The sequence below is a fragment of the Balaenoptera acutorostrata genome, chromosome 17 (genome assembly GCF_949987535.1).
Source record: "Balaenoptera acutorostrata chromosome 17, mBalAcu1.1, whole genome shotgun sequence".
Lineage (NCBI taxonomy): Eukaryota > Metazoa > Chordata > Mammalia > Artiodactyla > Balaenopteridae > Balaenoptera > Balaenoptera acutorostrata.
Genome location: NC_080080.1, coordinates 43011447 through 43033447, shown reverse-complemented (window position 1 = coordinate 43033447; position 22001 = coordinate 43011447).

Genomic DNA, 22001 nt, shown 5'->3' with positions numbered 1-22001 from the left:
CTGCTGAAGGCACCAAGAAGGTGCTGGTCCAAAGATAGCTCTCTCCCAAACCAGCTATGGTACTCAACTTCCACCATTAATTTTCTATCAGTTACTATTCTTACACAGGTAAGGTCCCATGGGAAAGGGGTACAGAATATGGGCTCAAAATGACAGCAAGAGGCCAGAAAGAGAGGAAAAGATTTTGATTCCTTGAGCAACACAGTAAGATTTTTATTTTAGAACTATCTAGTTGTGTTGTGGAAAGTGAATTGGAGAAAACAAAACTAAGGTAGGAAAATCAAGTGGGATGTTGTTTGTCATCTTTGCCTCTAATCTCTGTGTGTGTCTTAGTTCTCTTGTTTTTAAAATGAGAAAAACAGTAGCACTTACTGCAAGGAGAAATTGTGAGATTAAATATAAGTTAATATTATATAAGTAGGGTGCTAGGTATAATGCTTGGTATATAGTAAGTGTTTTACACACACACACACATCTACTTGCTACTATCATAGTCTTACTCTCCATGTGAGAGATGATGGTGGCCTAAATTAAGGAAATGGATACATTTTAAATATTTATTTCTTGGAGGGTAAGAAAGAATGAGGCTGGCTGTGGGGGGATGGAATCAAGAATGACAACTATGTTTTGACTTTGAGCAAACAGTTGGGTGATAATGGATAAGAAACAGGGAGGGAGACAGCTCTCCTATCCCCAGTCGCAGGCCTAAACATTCCTCGGGCTTCCTTTCAAAATGCTCTCCTTAGTTGTTAAAGTTTCAAGAAGCTTACAAGTTTGTCAACTGCTCTAAGCTTCATTTCTTCATCTGTGAAAAGGAGATAACAATAAAGTGTAAATGTGCACTTAGTGTGAATTTAACTCTATGATCTCAGCAAAAGAGACAGAATAAGAGTAAGCATGAGCACAAGAGGAAAAATAAATTATGTAACCATAATTTAAACTATTCCACTCAATGAGCATAGCTCTAAAATGAACGTGCTGAGGAAGGGAAGAATCTGCTATTACCCCAGTCTGTTCGTTCCCACTTCTCTTTTACATTGTTTGATTATAAAAGTTAAATGTACAGTTTCATATGATATGGCCCCAAATAAAATCCAGTACAACAAGGACCCATCTTTAGTTCCTTGATCAAAACTCTTTTAAAGCAAGGAATCATAACAAAGTAAAACATATGTAACTTTAATCATTTATTTTAACTTAAAACAGACAAAGATAAATTTCTCATCCTATCTTTTGATATAGAGCCAAGGTTTAAGAAAAATTTTTAATTTATTTTTTCTTAATATGGGTCCACTGATTGGAGTTCCATACCATATTCCTTGAGTAAAGTTTAACACTTTCCTGTTTACGGTAACAATACAAGTTTAGAGTCAGAAATAACAAGGTCGTGACCTAGGAAATGAATGAGGTGGTATCATAGCTCAGATTTCTGGGAGTTTAAAAGACATTGTCTGATCCAGTTACAGCCTACGATCTGTCTCTCTGGGACGACATTGCACATTTATTAAAGTGTGCTTCATGCCTGCACACCCTTCGCGCTGGTTCCAGTCCTGACGGATCTCTCCCTTGGTTCAAACACTCTGGATTAAATTAATACGGCTCAATACCGTATTGCCATATACTTCTCCACCACTTTCTCCCCTCTGGGTTTTAATCATAACGCAGATATCCAAATAAGCAACTAAACCACCTGAAGTGCTTCCCCAAAAAAGTGTCAGAATAATATGATTCCTTTTCAAATTATCAAACTAACAGAAAACTCAGGAAGCATCACTGAGGACACCAAACAGAGTGTCTTCTTGCCTCCAGCAAAGAGTCAGAGGAACTCCCCACACTAACCTTTCCCTTTCCACAAACTTCTCCAGTATGCCCCTTCTCAATCCCTCATCGTGCACCTCTCTTTTTTCAGAGCTAACCCTCTGTTTTCCATGCTGGTGCTAAGTACAAGATGGAAGGTTGTAGATTATCCAAAATCTCATGCACAAGTTGTCCTGGGAGTGTCGTTGCTGTCCTGGTTTACTCGCTGCCTGCCTGCCTCTCTTTGTGCGCCCTCACCTTGGTGTCCAGGTCATTGCCAAGCCTGGAGCCTTCCCTAGTTGCCTTCTCTGCATTCCCACGGCCACCTCCTGAGCCCAACTCCCATCATTTTAAGAAACAGCCCTCCTCAGTGGGCTCCCAGCTGCCCACTCTTTTCCCACACTGTCACACAAGTTGAGTTTCTCTCTCTTCTTGTCAGTCCCTTTCTCCAAAATCTTCAGTGATTCTGTGGCTTGGGTTAAAGTCCCAGTTTTCCAACAAGACACACCAAGCCTTTCTCAATCTGTCCAGCCACACCTGCAGCCCCTTCACCTCCCCAGTGCTCTTTATCTGAGCCTAAACGATGCACCAGTTTCTCCTGGTCCTCGTTCCAGATCGTTCTTTCTGGAACACCCTTCTCTCCAATCCCATGATGAAATCCTGCTCATCCATCCAGATCCAGGTTAAAGGGCACCTTTTCTGGATTCATTCATTCACTCGTGCATTCATTCACTAAGCCCCAGTCACATTCCAGGCCCTGGTGTTACAGTTGTCAGCGGAACTGGCACTCAGATCTCGCAACGCAGTGAGAGACGCAGACATCAGGCAGTAATCACACAAACCAGTGTAAGATTGAAACTATGGCAAGTCTGAAAAAAAAAGAAGTGCTCTGGCAGAACAAACACAACTTGCTAAGGCCCTCTGGTAGAGGACTGCCCCGCAAATAGAAGAGAGCAAGAAAAAGCCAGGCTGGGAGAAGAGAGCATGACGGTGAGGGGCCATGAGTAAGCTTGTGGAGGCCCGACCACGTGAGGCCTTGAAATCCATAAAAACAAAAAAACTTTTTTAAAAATTTTGAGACCGATGGGAAGACACTGCAGAGTTTTCAGTGGAAGTATGACTGGATCAGTTTTGCCTTCTGAAAAGGTCTTTGTCTGCCATCTGGAGAATGGAGGCAGAGGGGCTGGGTGAAGAGACACTGAAGAGGGAATTAAGTGTAATTCCTTTACCATACACCAGTAAGTGCCTGGACAAGAGGCCCAGTCCTATGCTGTGCAGTATAGAAAACACTCTTGCATTCCTTACTTGTCATGGGTAATCTGAAAGGTGGATAAGCCATATACAGTAAAGGTGAAATCCTCCTTGCTCTCCGTCTGATCCTGAGCACCAGACCTCCACACCAGCATCCCTGTGCACATCCACCCCAGCTCCAGCATCATTTGGCCTAATATTAGAGAAAGATTGTCATCTTGCTTCCAGATACTCTAAAACAAAGAAATATTATCACATATTTCTCTATACTTTATCATTATATTTGTTTTGATATAGCCATGAATATTTTCTTCTAAGAACAAAAATGTTATTTTAATTCCTTCTTATATATGGTTCTTGAAATGACATCATAGTTAATACTCCTAAATATTTGTACTTTTGGCATTTTAATATTATATATATATTTTTTTTACTTGAGAATTAGAAGTAGAACCAACTAACATACTTTGGCTATGTTAGTTGCCAAAATACACACACTACTATACACACACACACTCACACACACATATAGCAGGAAGAAATGTAAAGTATTTGTGGCACACTAATAATCTGAGGTATCAAGCAGCATGTAGTATTCATACCCCCTGAAACACCGGCATTCAGACCAGGAGACACTGAGTCACCATTTGCCATGGGGAAGTAGTTGTTCCCGTCATCAACCCACATGAACCAAAAGGAAGGAATGAAAAGTTGCTTTTTTATTCTAAATCTGAAAACACATATAGTTGACATATATGGGAAGCAGTAAAAAGAAATGCCCAAGTCTTTTCTTTGAGATAAAAGACCTCAGGTGTAAGAAAGGGGATACTGGTACACATTTGCAAAGCAGGGGAGCTGGTCTTCACCCAACCTCCCCACCCACAACACCAATGCCTACTCCCCTCTGCCATTCCAAAAGGGCTTGAGCCTGTGGCAAGAGGAGAGATGGAGGAGTCCAAATAAGATTAAAAGTGAAAAGAATGAGCAGTGGGGAATTTTTTACTCTTTTCCACCTCTGACCAAACTAGGGGCTTGAGGGGTACCAGGGCATTCTCCTATGATGTTTGGAATGTCTGGAAAAGAAAATAAGACTGTTGATACATTTTCCAGGTACAGTTGGAGAGTACTGTCTTTGCAAACCTATCCAGCCCCATGAGACTTGAAGGAAACCAGAGTGTGTTGGCCTGTGCACAGAGACATGAGAGGGGGCCCCACCAGCCTCAGCAATGAACAATTCTAGGAGCCCATCTGGGGAGGAACACCCAACAGGAGGGGGAAGAGAATGAAGCTGACTGTGGAGTGGGAGGAAGGACAGTTGCTGCTGTGTGATTCCTCCAGGTGTTGGTCAGAGTAGGAAAATAGACTAAAGGAATATTAGCAGCAGAAAATGCATGGTGACTTCCCAGTCTTCAACATCACAAGAGTGACTTATCCTTCCCTCAGTGTCATTTAGAAGTTATATCAGGAGAAATGGAGAGGAAGAAATTTTACACAGAGAAAACAATCTTGATACAGTTGAACATTGGACTAATTAAACCATGAACTGGACTTTGTCCATATTGTAGAACTTGACCAAGAAATTCGTGTATTGGAGAGGTTTTATTTGAAAACAAGCTGAAGACTCAGAGGCAGAGATTAAAGACAGTTTAGAGGGCTTCCCTGGTGGCTCAGTGGTTGAGAATCTGCCTGCCAATGCAGGGGACACGGGTTCGAGCCCTGGTCTGGGAAGATCCCACATGCCATGGAGCAACTGGGCCCGTGAGCCACAATTACTGAGCCTGCGCGTCTGGAGCCTGTGCTCCGCAACAAGAGAGGCCGCGATGGTGAGAGGCCCGCGCACCGCGATGAAGAGTGGTCCCCACTTGCCGCAACTAGAGAAAGCCCTCGCACAGAAACGAAGACTCAACACAGTCATAAATAAATAAATAAATAAATAAATAAATAAATAAAAGACCGTGAATTTCTTTAAAAAAAAAAAAAAAAAAAAAGACAGTTTAGAAATAAAGTTACTCTTTGGAACAAAAATATATGACCATAGAGTCAATACCAATTACATATATATATCACACAGCACGGAATAATATAGTAATTTCCTAGACACAAATTTTGGCCTGACTGCTTTGGAAGTGAGTGAATGAGATACGAGCATGATAAAAAGGAATGCTTAAAAGGATTCTTTGATCGAGAATATAAGCACTGTCTAATGGTGGCGTTTGGTTTGCCAAGAAAAGCCAGAAGGCATGAGTCTGAGCCAGGTAATTCAAGAGCTTGAAGTGTCAGCCCGCTAAGGAACAACCCCTCCTATACAACTGCAACTCAAGTCAGGGGAATTAAAAGTGGATTTTCCATTCTAAATCTGAGAACAAATACAGATGATTTATGGGTATAAGACCTCTCCCTCTCAACTGAGTCCTGGCCCCTCCATAAGATCCACTTTACTTGTTGGCAAAAGTGCTACTTGAGAGAATTACAGTAATCTAATCTGGCTGCAGCCAAAGCCGGCAACTTTGCTTCCAAATCCATTGGGGCCAACCAGGATTTCTTTCCTTCTAGATTTTGAAGATGATAATATATATGTTAACTATATTTAAACTATTCTTTTCAAAGCTAACAAAAGAAAGCTGCAAACCTGTGCCCACTCCACCCCCGCATGAGAAAAACAGAGAAAGAAACCAAAATCAAAGACCCTTTTGCTAAAATCTGTGGAAGTCAGGCTTTGGTTAGTTATTTTTCCTGCCAAAAGCAAATAACTGTCCCCTCCCACCTCTTTACCTCCTCCTGTTCTGGCTTCTTTCCCCTGGCAATCATCCGGGATTCACACTTTGGCATAAATGGGGTGGAAAAGGGAGGGTTTTGCAGTGGGGAGGGAAGAGAGGAAGAAGGCTGCCTGGCTGGGGTCAGAATCAAAACATCCATATAGGGAGCGTCATCTGTGAGCCCAAGTGCTACGTCTCAGGAATGGCTCCTAAGGGCAGAGCAGAAACAGCAAACAATAAAGAAGCATATATCAGGCTGGCAGCAGGTGGAACAGGTGCAGAGAGATGGGCACCTCCAATGTCAAGGTGAAATCGGTCACTGGGATATTCTTTAAGAAAGCTAACAGGCTGCCTGAAAGGGCCCGTGCAACTCTCAAAGTGAGAAATACTCCAGAATTGTTATTATTTATCTGGAGCCCCAGGTGTGCAATGAGCTCTGTAATAAGTGGCACGTGCCAAAACAAAGAGCACAGCCCTTGCCCCAAAGAGTTTGCCATCTAAAGGCACATTTGGGTACAGTTAAACTCCACGAATCGGCAAAGCGGAAAATAAACACAGCATACTCAGACACCAAGGAATAGATCTTTGCTGAATGTATCAAAGTTTTTGGAAACAGGAGGGATTTTAGGAGAGTTGTGGCTTTCGTTTCAGGTTGCATTGCATTGTAAAAAAGAGAGAAAAAAGAAGAATCTGCTGTTAGAAGGATTTAAAGAGATCTCGACAGGCTAGAACAATGAGATGGCTAAATACAAAGCGATGGCTTTAAATAAGATCTACAATATAATGATCTCCATTTGGGTACAAAATAAAATGAAGCTTAGGAGCTGACTACACGTTAACACCATCCACACCACGTTGAAGCTGAACTCCCCGAACAAGCTGATCTTAAGAGGAACTGGTAAAGGACTCTCTAGGATGAGCAGGGTGATGCTTTGTCTCAGGGCAGTCTCTGAGCAGGGCTGACTCTTATGTGACACACAGATCAGGTCACTGGGACGTCATGTGGTGCAGTGGTCAAGAGACCAGGTTCTGGATACAAAACAATGGTTATAGGTCAGCTCTCTACCTGCCACTGACTTGGGAAAGTTAGTTTATTTCTCTGTTACAGTTCCCTCATTCGTTAAAAAAAAAGGAACGAAAGAAGGAAGGAAGGAAAGGGAGGTAGAAGGGAGGGAAGAAAGAAACAGAACAGAAAAGCAGATGCTAATAACACCTAATTTTATGGGAAACTATAGGCTTAGCACAGCATGAGGCGTCGAGTGAGCTATTATTACAGCCAAGCCTCCAATACCCTCCCAGCCTCTCCTTCCGCCCTCCACTGAAAGTCTGCTTCTCCCCCAGCCCAGCTCCTGAGCCCCGGTTCTGATAACCTGCCTTCGTGGCCTTCAGGGTGGGAAGCAAGCCTGATGTAGCAGAGGCATACACTCCATGAAAGGCCCCTCCCCAGGTCTTCTTTGTTCTTCATTTTCATCTTGGTGAAAACTCTCCCATATTTACATTTCTGCAGAAAAACAGAACCAGGACTTGTAGTTCACAATTTACATTACTGATTCCACGTGATATCATCATGATTAATTAGCTTCCGACAGTTTTAAAAATGTTTCTTTCTCTGTGACTTTGAGGCACTGGGAGTGAATACACTGCAGTGTGATGGGAACTTCCTCATGCGGGAGGCCTTGTATCCAGGCCCTTGGCCCTTCCTCGGATGGTCTCCTGCCTGGTCCTCGCCAGTCTTCCTTCCAGGGCCTGAGCAACAGCCATCTGTTGGCAGCACCTCCCGGGTGTGGCCCCGCCCCGGTGCTCCATCCACCTGTCTGAACACTCCCCCTCTCTTGGGATCCCGCTTGAGAGGGACCTGCAATCTCTGCTCTCCCTTAGGCCTGGGGATTCCCTGCAAACTGAGCCTGCAGGCAGACCCATTCTGCCAGGATTTTGTGCCAGCCCAGAACTGCTGTTGGTCACCTGCTCCACCACTTCCCCAGCTGCCCATCCTCGGCTCGTCAAAGCCACCCCCGCACCCAGCCTCCCTCAGTGGATACTTGTCTGATTGAAGTAGAGAGTGTGCCCCAGCAAGACATCTTATCTCCTCCCAAATCCTGGATCACACACTACTTCCAACACAATTTTACTGACGGTTCACTACCACAAGGGGGAGAATACTGTATCAACAGAAGACAAACTTCAGCTCCATTTTCTTATGGAATGCCACATGTTGATTCCAATGTTATTAAAGTCACTGGCGTTGACTGGGGAGCATTGTAATAACATTCTCTGATGCTATTTGCTATGTGTCCCCGTGACTGTGCCCTTTCAGCCTGCTTAGCGTCCCAGCAGCACAACCTATTCCTGCGTTCTACATGCCATCTTCTTCCTTGTTATTGGATGACTTTTCACTTGGCCTTTTCCAGAGATCAGCCCCTCAGAATGTCATCTGGAAAAATGGAGAGTGGAAACACTGCTTTAAATTAAAAATCAAAAAATGTAAAGAGAGAGGAAGAGACTTTTCATCACCCTAAATTAGACCCAATTTCCCCACTCTGTTGCCATCCTCTCAGGGGCTGGCACCTTCTTCAGAAGATGTCCCTATTTCTTCTAACTATGACAGAGGGGGGCAGGGAGAGAGAGAGAGAGAGCGCCATCCAATGCATTGGATAGATTTGGCTGGATTGATGTCATTGCTCATTAAGGAAACAGGCAATCTGCTTTTCATTCTCATTGTAGAAAATAAATCTGCACAGAACCCAGCCAAATAATGTGTAGCAAATGATCAATGTTATCTGAGGGAGATGATTGATCCTTTATTTCTTACACCCTCTCATGCATAATGCATCAAATCTACGATGTCCTCAGCTTGCCTCAGGACCTAGCCATGATGTACCGTATTACCATGCACGACACTCACTCTGAATTTCTAGTGACAATCTCCATATCCCTGAGCTAGTGGGAGCCAGGAATGCTTCAGAATTCAAGAGTCCCTGATAGTGGCATGATGGATTTTCAAATCCCTTCCAGGCCTTTTTACAAACACACGCATGACTCATGGAAAGTCTCAGAGACTTCAGGTCTCCATATCCCCTAATGCAAAACAGAACTGGAAATATTGGCTTCTTTCAGAATATCAGATAAAAGATCAGAAAAACAGGAATCTTCTGAAGCACCAAAAATGACAGAGATGGCTAACAAGGAAAATTAACCATGTTTACTTTGCTCAATAACGATTAAATTTCAGAGGACCAAGGTATTTGTTTGTGATTTTGAGAAAGCTGGCTCCTTAAATGTTGTATTTTAAGTTGATATTATTTTGTGTCAATTTCTACACACTCAATAAATAATGATAGTGATGATGATGATAACAATAATGGCACTAGTATTTTTAGACACTTATTTGACAGGCTTTGAGTTAAGCACTGTATATGTGTTATCTCATGTAATATAGACGGAGGCTTGGAGAACTTAATTAACTTGCCCATAGTTCATGGCTAAAAACCAATAGATTCCAGAGTCAACACTACTAATCTGTATATATGAATGTTACTAGAGTGGAATTGGGGCCAAAATGGAAAAATCAAAATGGATTATCAAAGTGTAATTGGCCATCTTCAATAACTAGGCTGGTAGAACACTTAGTAAATCCAGCAAAATGAAAAGAGCTGATGAGTTTTAGCTCTTACTATGACCCAGTCATCATACTAGATTCTTTACATAAATTTCAATAATAATAATAATGTTAAAATAATAACCAATCTCTGGGGTATAATATCACCCCTCTACTGGTTATTAAGCGATTGTTTCTCAGTTTCAAACCATTTGTTTCTCTGTTCTGCTCTCTGTGCTGGGGCTGAGACTCTGCAGACCTCATTTCTGCTTTGCCAGATGATCCATTAGGCTCTGCCAATAGGGAGCACCAGAGAGAGACTGCAAGGCTTCAGGAGGAAGCAGGGATCTGATGCTTCTGGTTTTATTTCCTGTTCTTGTCAGCATCATCTCAGCAACACTTCTTGGCCCTGGCAGCAGCAGCTCATTCCAGCTTGCAGCAGTAGTTTTCATTCCATTAGCAATAGCGATTCAACTGTGGACTTTTTCTTTTTACGATTCAACTGTGTACCACTCATAGAACCAGCCTCATGATGCTGCCCTTCAGTGACCCCAGCCCAGCCAGCCAGCACAGCCTCCTCAGAGATCAGCATACAAGCTCTGCAGGGCCCCTTCTCCAATCCTCTGAGTTGTAAGAAGTCCAACTTATTCCTTTTGTTTCCCCAGCCAAGGGTCTTGGTAGCTCCTTCCTGCATCATCACCTCCATGATACATAGGTATTCATTTTTAACCGTTTCATTTCTCCAATCCCAGATTAACAATTCTTAATATTAAATTCTCCCTGTTGATATAACTGGTACAGTTGCTGCCTCCTGACCAGAACCCAAGTGATACAACCCTCAATTCAGAGATAAGAGTAAGTTGCTCACATTCACTACTGAGTTGATTAGAGGAGTTGAGGTGAAATCAAACCACAGGTCTATCTGGTTCTCCAATTCCCCATGATGCCTCCCCAAACAAGGCAACGGTATCTATTTTTGCCTGTGTTGAATAAAAGGACACAGATGGAAAACATACAACAGCATGCAAATTAAAGCCAAAAAATATCTGGATGCTGTGTAAAATGATGGCATTGCATGCATTGAAATTTCTTATCAATATTTGTATTAATAATAATAATGACTATCATGTCTGTAAAGTGGATTCCATCACACTGAAATGCCTTGTTCAGTGAGTTAGCCTGCTTCTGTGTTTAATACAATGTAAGTCCCTCTCAGGGTACAAGAAAATGCCATGGAAACCTCTACTGGTATGTCCAGTGATCACAACACCTGCATAGTTCTAGCTCTGCAATGAAATTTTGGGCAGAGAACAAGAAATGAGTTGTAACCCAAGCCATCATCATTCTCAAAATAAAAAAGGCATCCAAAACTTTAAAAAGATCTTGGTAGATTTGTCACTTGTATCTAGCAGGACTCCATGATGTAACGACAGATACCCCAGAGACCAAGAGAGTGTAGGATTAAAGGGCATACTGTGTGTGCCAAAATGGACAGCGACCTCAGACCCACTAGACCAGCAAGGTGATTATTACAGCTATATCTACTCTCTAAGACTTAAGTTGGTTGACGAATGCAAAGACTAAGAATACTGGGAGTTCAAAATCTATACTGATCAGAAGCCAAGAAATCAGAAATGATTCCCAGATGAGAACACTAAGGCTTCACCAGGACATGATATAAAATAAGGTAAACTATGCTTATTAAGGTAAATAGGCCTAGAAATATTTACAAGTCTCATATTAACCCAGGTCCATAGCATACATATTAAAATGAAAGTAGAAGTTCTTATGCCACTTGAGATTGAGACACACACACACACACACACACAATTTCTCCTTTCTTAGAAAATTTTGCTGTTTTCCAAATCACAGGTGCATGGTACTAGTATTTTTTGCTTTTTACTGTGTGTTAAAGTGTAAATATAATGGGAGGAACTACCTTTTCTCTTTACATTTTCAAATTCACCCAAAGGCCATATTGCAGGGAGTCCATCTAAGACACACGACAAACACATTCACATTTCTAGGAAATCCTAACAGAGCCCATGGGATATAATGAGTAATTTGACCAACTGGGTGGCCTAAACCACAGTGAAAGGTAAAGTGGTGGCCTGTAGAGAAAAATTGTCACCCTCTTCCCAGGTAATGTTTCATTCTAAATAAGGGCCCTTGGCAGCACCTACCACAATGTAACACATCCAGCGGATACTTAATAAATACTGGTTGCCTCTGATAACACTGACAGAACACAAAGGCATTATAATGAATAGTGGGCGATAAAAATATATATAGGTAATGGCTTAGTAGTGGTTGTCTCTTTCAACAGCAGTTTAGAGCAATGAAGGCTGCTATTATGGTATAAAGAGATAACACTAGATGTGAAAACTGAAACTCCCTCATCTTGTGTCACCCAAGGAAAAAGGAACTAGGATGAGGGCACAAGTTTCCTTTTAGCAGCATAAAAGAAACATAAAAGAAGTCACTGCTCATTTGGAGGCTGTACTCAAGAATCCACACCATCTATAAATTTGGAGACAGTCAGGAAACAACCACGCATTGCAACAGAAGGTGGTAAAAGTCAACATATAAGAGATAATTGGTGGTTAACATTATTAGTGGTCCTAAAAGTCAGTGTGCATATGTGCTGCTGCATGGACTTAGGAATTCACCAAGCCCAACAGCTAAGGGCTAGAATGTAGGGAATTAAAGTTATACTGTAACCAAGCTTATTTATCTCATCTATAAAGAAGGGAAGTATCAACAGAAGAAGATGTGTAATCAAGGAAAAGGAAGGCTGGAGAAAACCATAATTTGAAAAGATACATGCACCACAATGTTCTTTGCAGCACTATTTACAATATCCAGGACATGGAAGCAACCTAAATGTCCATTGATAGAGGAATGGATAAAGAAGATGTGCTATGTATGTATACAATGGAATATTACTCAGCCATAAAAAACAAAATAATGTCATTTGCAGCAACATGGATGGACCTAGAGATTATCATACTGAGTGAAGTAAGTCAGACAGAGAAAGACAAATATCATATGATATCACTCATATGTGGAATCTAAAAAAATGGTACAAATGAATCTACAAAACAGAAATACAGTCACAGATGTAGAAAACAAACTATGGTTACCAAGGGGGAAAGTGGGGGAGGGATAAATTGGGAGACTGTGATTGACATATACACTACTATATATAAAATAGATAACAAATAAGAACCTACTGTATAGCACAGAGAATCTACTCAATACTCTGTAATGACCAATATGGGAAAAAGATCCAAAAAAGAGTGGATTTATGTATATGTATAACTGATTCACTTTGCTATACACCTGAAACTAACACAACATTGTAAATCAACTATACTGTAATAAAAATTAACATTAAAAAAAGGAAAAGGAAGGCCAAAGAATGTGAATTTGTCAGTGTTTATCCAATAGATAAACACTGTATTAAGAAACACCTATCCTTGTTACTGAAACAACTCTATTTTAGGGTGCAGGAATAATTAATCTAGCTATAAGAGGCTGGCATAAGAAATAGGTGGTTAGGAGAACCTTCAAGATGGCGGAGGAGTAAGCTGTGGAGATCACCTTCCTCCCCACAAATACATCAAAGATACATCTACATATGGAACAACTCCTACAGAACACCTACTGAATGCAGGCAGAAGACCTCAGACTTCCCAAAAGGCAAGAAACTCCCCCATGTACATGGGTAGGGTAAAAGAAAAAAGAAAAAACAGACACAAAAGAATAGGGATGGGACCTGCATCACTTAGAGGGAGCTGTGAGGGAGGAAAAGTTTCCACACACTAAGAAGCCCCTTCATTGGTGGAGATGAGGGGGTGGCGGGGGTAAGCTTCGGAGCCACGGAGGAGAGTGCAGCAACAGGGGTGCAGAGGGCAAAGCGGAGAGATTCCCGCTCAGATGATCGGTGCCAACCAGCACTCACCAGCCAGAGAGGCTTGTCTGCTCACCCGCAGGGGTGGGTGGGGGCTGGGAGCTGAGGCTTGGGCTTCAGAGGTCAGATCCCAGAGAGAGGACTGGGGTTGGCTGTGTGAACACAGCCTGAAGGGTACTAGTGTGCCACAGCTAGCCGGGAGGGAGTCTGGGGAAAAGTCTGGAACTGCCTAAGAGGCAAGAAACCATTGTTTCGGGGTGCACAAGGAGAGAGGATTCAGAGCACCGCCTAAATGAGCTCCAGAGATGGGCTCGAGCTGGGGCTATCAGCGCAGACACCAGAGATGGGCATGAAATGCTAACACTGCTGCTGCAGCCTCCAAGAATCCTGGATGCAAGCACAGGTCACTATCCACATCTCCCCTCCAGGGAGCATGTGCAGCCCGCCCCTGCCAGGGTCCCGTGATCCAGGGGCAGCATCCCCAGGAGAACACATGGCATGCCCCAGGCAGTTGCAACATCATTACAGCCTTTGCCGCCACAGACTCATCCCGCATTCCATACCCCTCCATCCCCCAAGCGTGAGTGAGCCAGAGCCCCCTAATCAGCCACTCCTTTAAACCCCTCCTGTCTGGGTGAAGAACAGATGCCAGAGGGTAACCTACATGCAGAGCCAGGGCCAAAGACAAAGCTGAACCCAAGGAGGTGTCCGAACAAAGAAGAGAAAGGGAAATTTCTCCGTGCAGCCTCAGGAGCAGTGGATTAATCTCCACAATCAACTTGATGTATCCTGCATCTGTGGAATACCTGAATAGACAATGAATCAGCCCAAAATTGAGGCGGTGAATTTTGGGAGCAACTATAGACTTGGGGTTTGCTGTATGTGACTGACTACTTTCTAATTTTTATGTTTATCTTAGTTTATTTTTTAGCGTTTGTTATCATTGGTGGATTTTTTTATTGGTTTGGTTGCTCTCTTCTCTTTTCTTTTTTATTACTTTTTTATTTTAATAATATTATTTTAATTTTTTTATTTTAATAACTTTATTTTTTTATATTATTTTATTTTTTCTTTCTTTCTTTTTTTTCTCCCTTTTCTTCTGAGCCATGTGGCTGACAGAGTCGTAGCACTCCGGCCAGATGTCAGGCCTCAGCCTCTGAGGTGAGAGAGCTGAGTTCAGGACACTGGTCCACAAGAGACCTCCTAGCCACACGTAATATCAGTTGGTGAGAGCTCTCCCAGAGATATCCATCTCAACGCTAAGACCCACCTCCACTCAAAGACCAGCAAGCTCCAGTGCTGGACACCCCATGCCAAAAAACTAGCAGGACAGGAACACAACCCCACCCATTAGCAGTTAGGCTGCCTAAAATCGTATAGCTTCACAAACACGACAAAACACACCACTGGATGTGGTCCTGCCCACCAGAAAGACAAGATGCAACCTCATCCACCAGAACACAGGCACCAATTCCCTCCACCAGGAAGCCTACACAACATGCTGAGTGAACCTAACCCACTGGGGGCAGACACCAAAAACAATGGGAACTACGAACCTGCAGCCTGTGAAATGGACACCCCAAACACAGTAAGTTAAGCAAAATGAGAAGACAGAGAAACACACAGCAGATGAAGGAGGAAGGGAAAAGCTCACCAGACCAAACAAATGAAGAGGAAATAGGTAGTTTGCCTGAAAAAGAATTCAGAGTAAGGAGAGTAAAGATGATCCAAAATCTTGGAAATAGAAAGGAGAAAATACAAGAAACGTTTAACAAGGACCCAGAAGAACTAAAGAGCAAACTAACAATGATGAACAACACAGTAAATGAAATTAAATATTCTCTAGAAGGAATCAATAGCAGAATAACTGAGGCAGAAGAATGGATAAGTGACCTGGAGGATAAAATAGTGGAAATAACTACTGCAGAGCAGCATAAAGAAAAAAGAATGAAAAGAATGGAGGACAATCTCAGAGACTTCTGGAACAATAAGTGCACCAACATTCGAATTATAGGGGTCCCAGAAGAAGAAGAGAAAAAGAAAGGGACTGAGAAAATATTTGAAGAGATTATAGTTGAAAACTTCCCCAGTATGGGAAAGAAAATAGTCAATCAAGTCCAGGAAGTGCAGAGTCCCATACAGGATAAATCCAAGGAGAAACACACCAACACATATTAATCAAACTATCAGAAATTAAATACAAAGAAAAAATATTAAAAGCAGCAAGGGAAAAGCAGCAAATAACATAAAAGAGAATCCCCATAAGGTTAACAGCTGATCTTTCAGCAGAAACTCTGCAAGCCAGAAGGAAGTGGCAGGACATATGTAAAGTGATGAAAAGGAAAAGCCTACAATAAAGATTACTCTACCCAGCAAAGACCTCATTCAGATTCAACAGAGAAATCAAAACTTTACAGACAAGCAAAAGCCAAGAGAATTCCACACCACCAAAACAGCTTTACAATAAATGTTAAAGGAACTTCTCTAGGTAGGAAACACAAGAGAAGGAAAAGACCTACAATAAAAACCCAAAACAATTAAGAAAATTGTAATAGGACCATATATATTGATAACTACCTTAAATGTAAATGGATTAAATGCTCTAACCAAAAGACATAGACTGGCTGAATAGATACAAAAACAAGACTGGTAGATATGCTGCCAACAATAGACCCACTTCAGACCTAGGGACACATAAAGAGAGAAAGTGAGGGTATGGAAAAAGTTATTCCATGCAACTGGAAATCAAAAGAAAGCTGGAGTAGCAATTCTCATATCAGACAAAACAGACTTTAAAATAAAAAATATTACAAGAGACAAAGAAGAACACTACATAATGATCAAGGGGTCAATCCAAGAAGAAGATATAACAATTATAAATCTTTATGCACCCAAGATAGGAGCACCTCAACACATAAGGCAAATGCTAACAGCCATAAAATGGGAAACTGACACAATACACACAATAATAGTAAGGGACTTTAACACCCCACTTTCACCAATGGAAAGATCACCAAAATGAAAATAAATAAGGAAACACAAGCTTTAAATGACACATTAAAAAAGATGGATTTAATTCATAAGACATTCGATCCAAAAACAACAGAATACACTTTCTTCTCAAGTGCTCATGGAACGTTGTCCAGGATAGATCATGTCTTGGGTCACAAATCAAGCCTTGGTAAATTTAAGAAAATTGAAATTGTATCAAGTATCTTTTCTGACCATAATGCTATGACACTAGATATCAACTACAAGAAAAAAACTGTAAAAAATACAAACACATGGAGGCTAAACAGTATGCTACTAAATAACCAAGAGATCAATGAAGAAATCAAAGAGGAAATCAAAAAATACCTAGAGACACATGACAATGAAAACACATCAACCCAAAACCTATGGGATGCAGCAAAAGCAGTTCTAAGAGGGAAGTTTATAGCAGTACAATCCTACCTCAAGAACCAAAAACATCTCAAATAAACAACCTAACCTTACACCTACAGCAATTAAAGAAAGAAGAACAAAAAACCCAAGTTAGCAGAAGGAAAGAATTCATAAAGATCAGATCAGAAATAAATGAAAAAAAATAAAGAAAACAATAGCAAAGATCAATGAAACTGAAAGCTGGTTCTTTGAGAAGATAAGCAAAATTGATAAACCTATAGCCAGAATCATCAAGACAAAAAGGGAGAAGACTCAAATCAGCAAAATTACAAATGAAAAAGGAGAAGTAACAAATGATGCTGCAGAAATACAAAGGATCATGAGAGATTACTACAAGGAACTATATGCCAACAACATGGATAAACTGGAGGAAATGGACAAATTCTTAGAAAAGCACAACCTTCTGAGACTGAATCAGAAAGAAATAGAAAATATAAACAGACCAATCACAAGCACTGAAATTGAGACTGTGATTAAAAATCTTCCAACAAACAAAAGCCCACAACCAGATGGATTCACAGGTGACTTCTATCAAACATCTAGACAAGAGCTAACACCACCTTCTCAAACTCTTCCAGAATATAGCAGAGGGAGGAACACTCTCCAAACTCATTCTATGAGGCTACCATCACCCTGATACCAAAACCAGACAAATATGTCACAAAAAAAGAAAACCAATACCAAAGGTAAACATAGATGCAAAAATCCTCAACAAAATTCTAGCAAACAGAATCCAACAGCACATTAAAAGGATCATACACCAGGATCAAGTGGGGATTATCCCAGGAATGCAAGGATTCTATAATATACGGAAATCAACCAATGTGATACACCATATTAACAAAATGAAGGATAAAAACGGTATGATCAGCTCAATACATGCAGAAAAAGCTTTCGACAAAATTCAACACTCATTTATGATAAAAACCCTCCAGAAAGTAGGTATAGAGGGAACTTACCTCAACATAATAAAGGTCATATATGACAAACCCACAGCCAACATCATTCTCAATGGTGAAAAACTGAAACCATTTCCACTAAGATCAGGAACAAGACAAGGTTGCCCACTCTCACCAATATTATTCAACATAGTTCTGGAAGTTTTAGCCACAGCAATCAGAGAAGAAAAAGAAATAAAAGGAATCCAAATCAGAAAAGAAGAAGTAAAGCTGTCACTGTTTGCAGATGACATGATACTGTACATAGAGAATCCTAAAGATGCTACCAGAAAACTACTAGAGCTAATCAATGAATTTGGTAAAGTAACAGGATACAATATTAATGCACAGAAATCTCTTGCATTCCTATATACTAATGACGAAAAACCTGAAAGAGAAATTAAGGAAACACGCCCATTTACCATTGCAACAAAAAGAATAAAATACCTAGGAATAAACCTACCTAAAGAGGTAAAAGTCCTGTACTCAGAAAACTATAAGACACTGATGAAAGAAATTGAAGATGATATAAACAGATGGAGAGATATACCATGTTCTTGGATTGAAAGAAACAACATTGTGAAAATGACTATACTACCTAAAACAATCTACAAATTCAATGCAATCCCTATCAAACTACCAATGGCATTTTCCACAGAACTAGAACAAAAAATTTCACAATGTGTATGGAAACACATAAAACCCTGAATAGGCAAAACAATCTTGAGAAAGAAAAATGGAGCTGGAGGAATCAGGCTCCCTGATTTCAGACTATACTACAAAGCTACAGTAATCAAGACAGTATGGTACTGGCACAAAAACAGAAATATAGATCAATGAAACTAGATAGAAAGCCCAGAGATAAACCCATGCACATATGGTCACCTTATTTTTGATAAAGGAGTCAAGAATATACAATGGAGAATAGACAGCCTCTTCAATAAGTGGTGCTGGGAAAACTGAACAGCTACATGTAAAAGAATGAAATTAGAACACTCCCTAACACCATACACAAAAATAAACTCAAAATGGATTAAAGACCTAAATGTAAGGCCAGACACTATAAAACTCTTAGATGAAAACATAGGGAGAACACTCTATGATATAAATCACAGCAAGATCCTTTTTGACCCAGCTCCTAGAGTGGAAATAAAAACAAAAATAAACAAATGGGACCTAATGAAACTTAAAAGCTTTTGCACAGCACAGGAAACCATACACAAGACGAAAAGACAACGCTCATTATGGGAGAAAATATTTGCAAATGAAGCAACTGACAAAGGATTAATCTCCAAAATATACAAGCAGCTCATTCAGCTCAATATCAAAAAAACAAACAACCCAATCCAAAAATGGGCAGAAGACCTACATAGACGTTTCTCCAAAGAAGATATTTAGATTGCCAACAAACACATGAAAGGATGCTCAACATCACTAATCATTAGAGAAATGCAAATCAAAACTACAATGAGGTATCACCTCACAGTGGTCAGAATGGCCATCATCAAAAAATCTACAAACAATTAATGCTGGAGTGGGTGTAGAGAAAAGGGAACCCTCTTGCACTGTTGGTGGGAATGTAAATTGATACAGCCACTATGGAGAACAGTATAGAGGTTCCTTTAAAAACTAAAAATAAAACTACCATATGACCCAGCAATCCCATTACTGGGCATATACACTGAGAAAACCATAATTCATAAAGGGACATGTACCACAATGTCCATTGCAGCACTATTTACAATAGCCAGGACATGGAAGCAACCTAAGTGTCCATCAACAGATGAATGGATAAAGAAGATGTGACACATATATACAATGGAATATTACTCAGCCATAAAAAGAAACGAAATTGAGTTATTTATAGTGAAGTGGATGGACCTAGGGTCTGTCATACAGAGTGAAGTAAGTCAGAAAGAGAAAAACAAATACCGTATGCTAACACATATATATGGAATCTAAAAAAAAGAAACAATAGTTCTGAAGAACCTAGGGGCAGGACAGGAATAAAGACGCAGACCTAGAGAATGGACTTGAGGACACAGGGAGGGGGAACTGTAAGCTGTGACGAAGTGAGAGAGCAGCATGGACATATATACACTACCAAATGTAAAATAGATAGCTAGTGGGAAGCAGCTGCATAGCACAGGGAAATCAGCTCGGTGCTTTGTGACCACCTAGAGGGATGGGATAGGGAGGGTGGGAGGGAGACGCAAGAGGGAGGGGATATGAGGAGATATATATATATATATATATATATATATACACACACACATATAGCTGATTCACTTTGTTATACAGCAGAAACTAGCACAACAATGTAAAGCAATTATACTCCAAAAAAGATGTTAAAATAAATAAATAAATAGAGAAATAAAAATTCCAAAAAAAAAAGGAAATAGGTGGTTAAGTGATAGAAAAAGAAATTAACATAAGTCACATCAAGCTGTTTTAGTGTCACATAGGGTAGTAAAGGCAGGCCTTACAGTCCGGAAATCCATATTCATAAACAATTTAGGGGACTCATACTCCATGAGGGAGAGGGCACTCAATAAGTTACAACTGCATCTGGGTACTTGCAATACACACCACCCATCTGATTTGGGAAACCTGGGCATAATAGTGATTGGTAGACATAAAAAATGAGGGAAGAGATTGTGCTGTGCTTATAAAAATGGCCAGCAGAAGACAGATGTCCATACTTTCTGGACCAGTCTGTTTCATTAAGGTAGTGCATCTTCTCAGATCAGGTAACATTCAAAACATATATTTAGCGGGTGTTACTTGGTACTCCAGATCCGAACTGACTCCACCCTGAGAATGAATTCCTGGACATTAATGTTCAAACCAACCCACTCCCACCTTGAAATGTCTGACTTGAGCAGCCAGCTGCCTTATTCACACCTCTGTATCTGCCACGGTGGTCCAGAGTCTGCCTCCCAGTAGAAGGAAGGGGTGGAATGTACACATTTACTTTGTGGTGTGTCATGAAGTCATCTCCCTTCTCATGTCTATAGTTAATCTCTCCAATTAAGTCATAAGCAAAATCATGAGCAGGACCATTTCCTAAATGACTTTCTATTATAAACTAACATTCATCATTGAGCATACTATATTCCAGGCCCTGCAAGAAGAACTTTAAACAACAACACTGTGAGGTAAGTTTCATTTTTTTTTCATTTTACACAGGAAGAAATCAATGCATGAGCTATTTAAGAAAGAGTTGGGGCTTCCCTGGTGGCGCAGTGGTTGAGAATCTGCCTGCTAATGCAGGGGACACGGGTTCGAGCCCTGGTCTGGGAAGATCCCACATGCCACGGAGCAGCTGGGCCCGTGAGCCACAATTGCTGAGCCTGTGCGTCTGGAGCCTGTGCCCCGCAACGGGAGGGGCCGCGATGGAGAAAGGCCCGCGCACCGCGATGAAGAGCGGTCCCCGCACCGCGATGAAGAGTGGCCCCCGCTTGCCGCAACTGGAGAAAGCCCTCGCACGAACCGAAGACCCAATACAGACAAAAATAAATAAATTAATTAAAAAAAAAAAAAAAAAAAAAGAAAGAGTTGGATAATTTGCCTGTGATTACATACTTCGTAAGTGACAGGATTGGATTCAAGTACAGGCACATGTTCATAACTGCTGTGAAAAGGTGGTGTAGTGTAATGGCTGAATAGATAAAAGGATATGTCCTTCAGTTATTCACTGTATTCTGTTTCAGTTTTTGAAAGGGTATGGTGCTGGTATAAGAATAGATGGATTGTTGCACAACTATGTGAATGTACTTAATGCCATAGAATTGTACATTTAAACATGGTTAAAATGGTGAATTTTACATATATTGAATCACAATTTTAAAAGTAAAAAATCAATTTCAACCTAAAAAAGAAGAATAGATGAATTAACAGAAGAGTAAATTCAGAAATAGACCCAGTATGTATCAGAATTTATAATCTGATAAAGCACCTCAAAACAATAATGAAATAATGGAAACTTTAGTAATGATGGAGACCCTGGCTAACTGTTTAAGGAGAAAAAGTTGTTAAGTTTCTAACCCATCCTGTATACTGGAATGTATGAAATATTCTAGTTAGATTAAAGATTCAAATAGGAACAAATAAGTAATAAAAGTACTAGAAGAAAATATAAATGAAATTGAAAAAATCTTGGGTTAGAAATTATAACAAAGATAGAATTCATGAAGGAAAGAGATGGATAGATTTGATAATAATCATTTTTAAAGTTTCTGTTTGACACAAAACACCATTAACAAAGTTCTTAAAAAGTCAGTTGAGGAACTTCCCTGGTGGCGCAG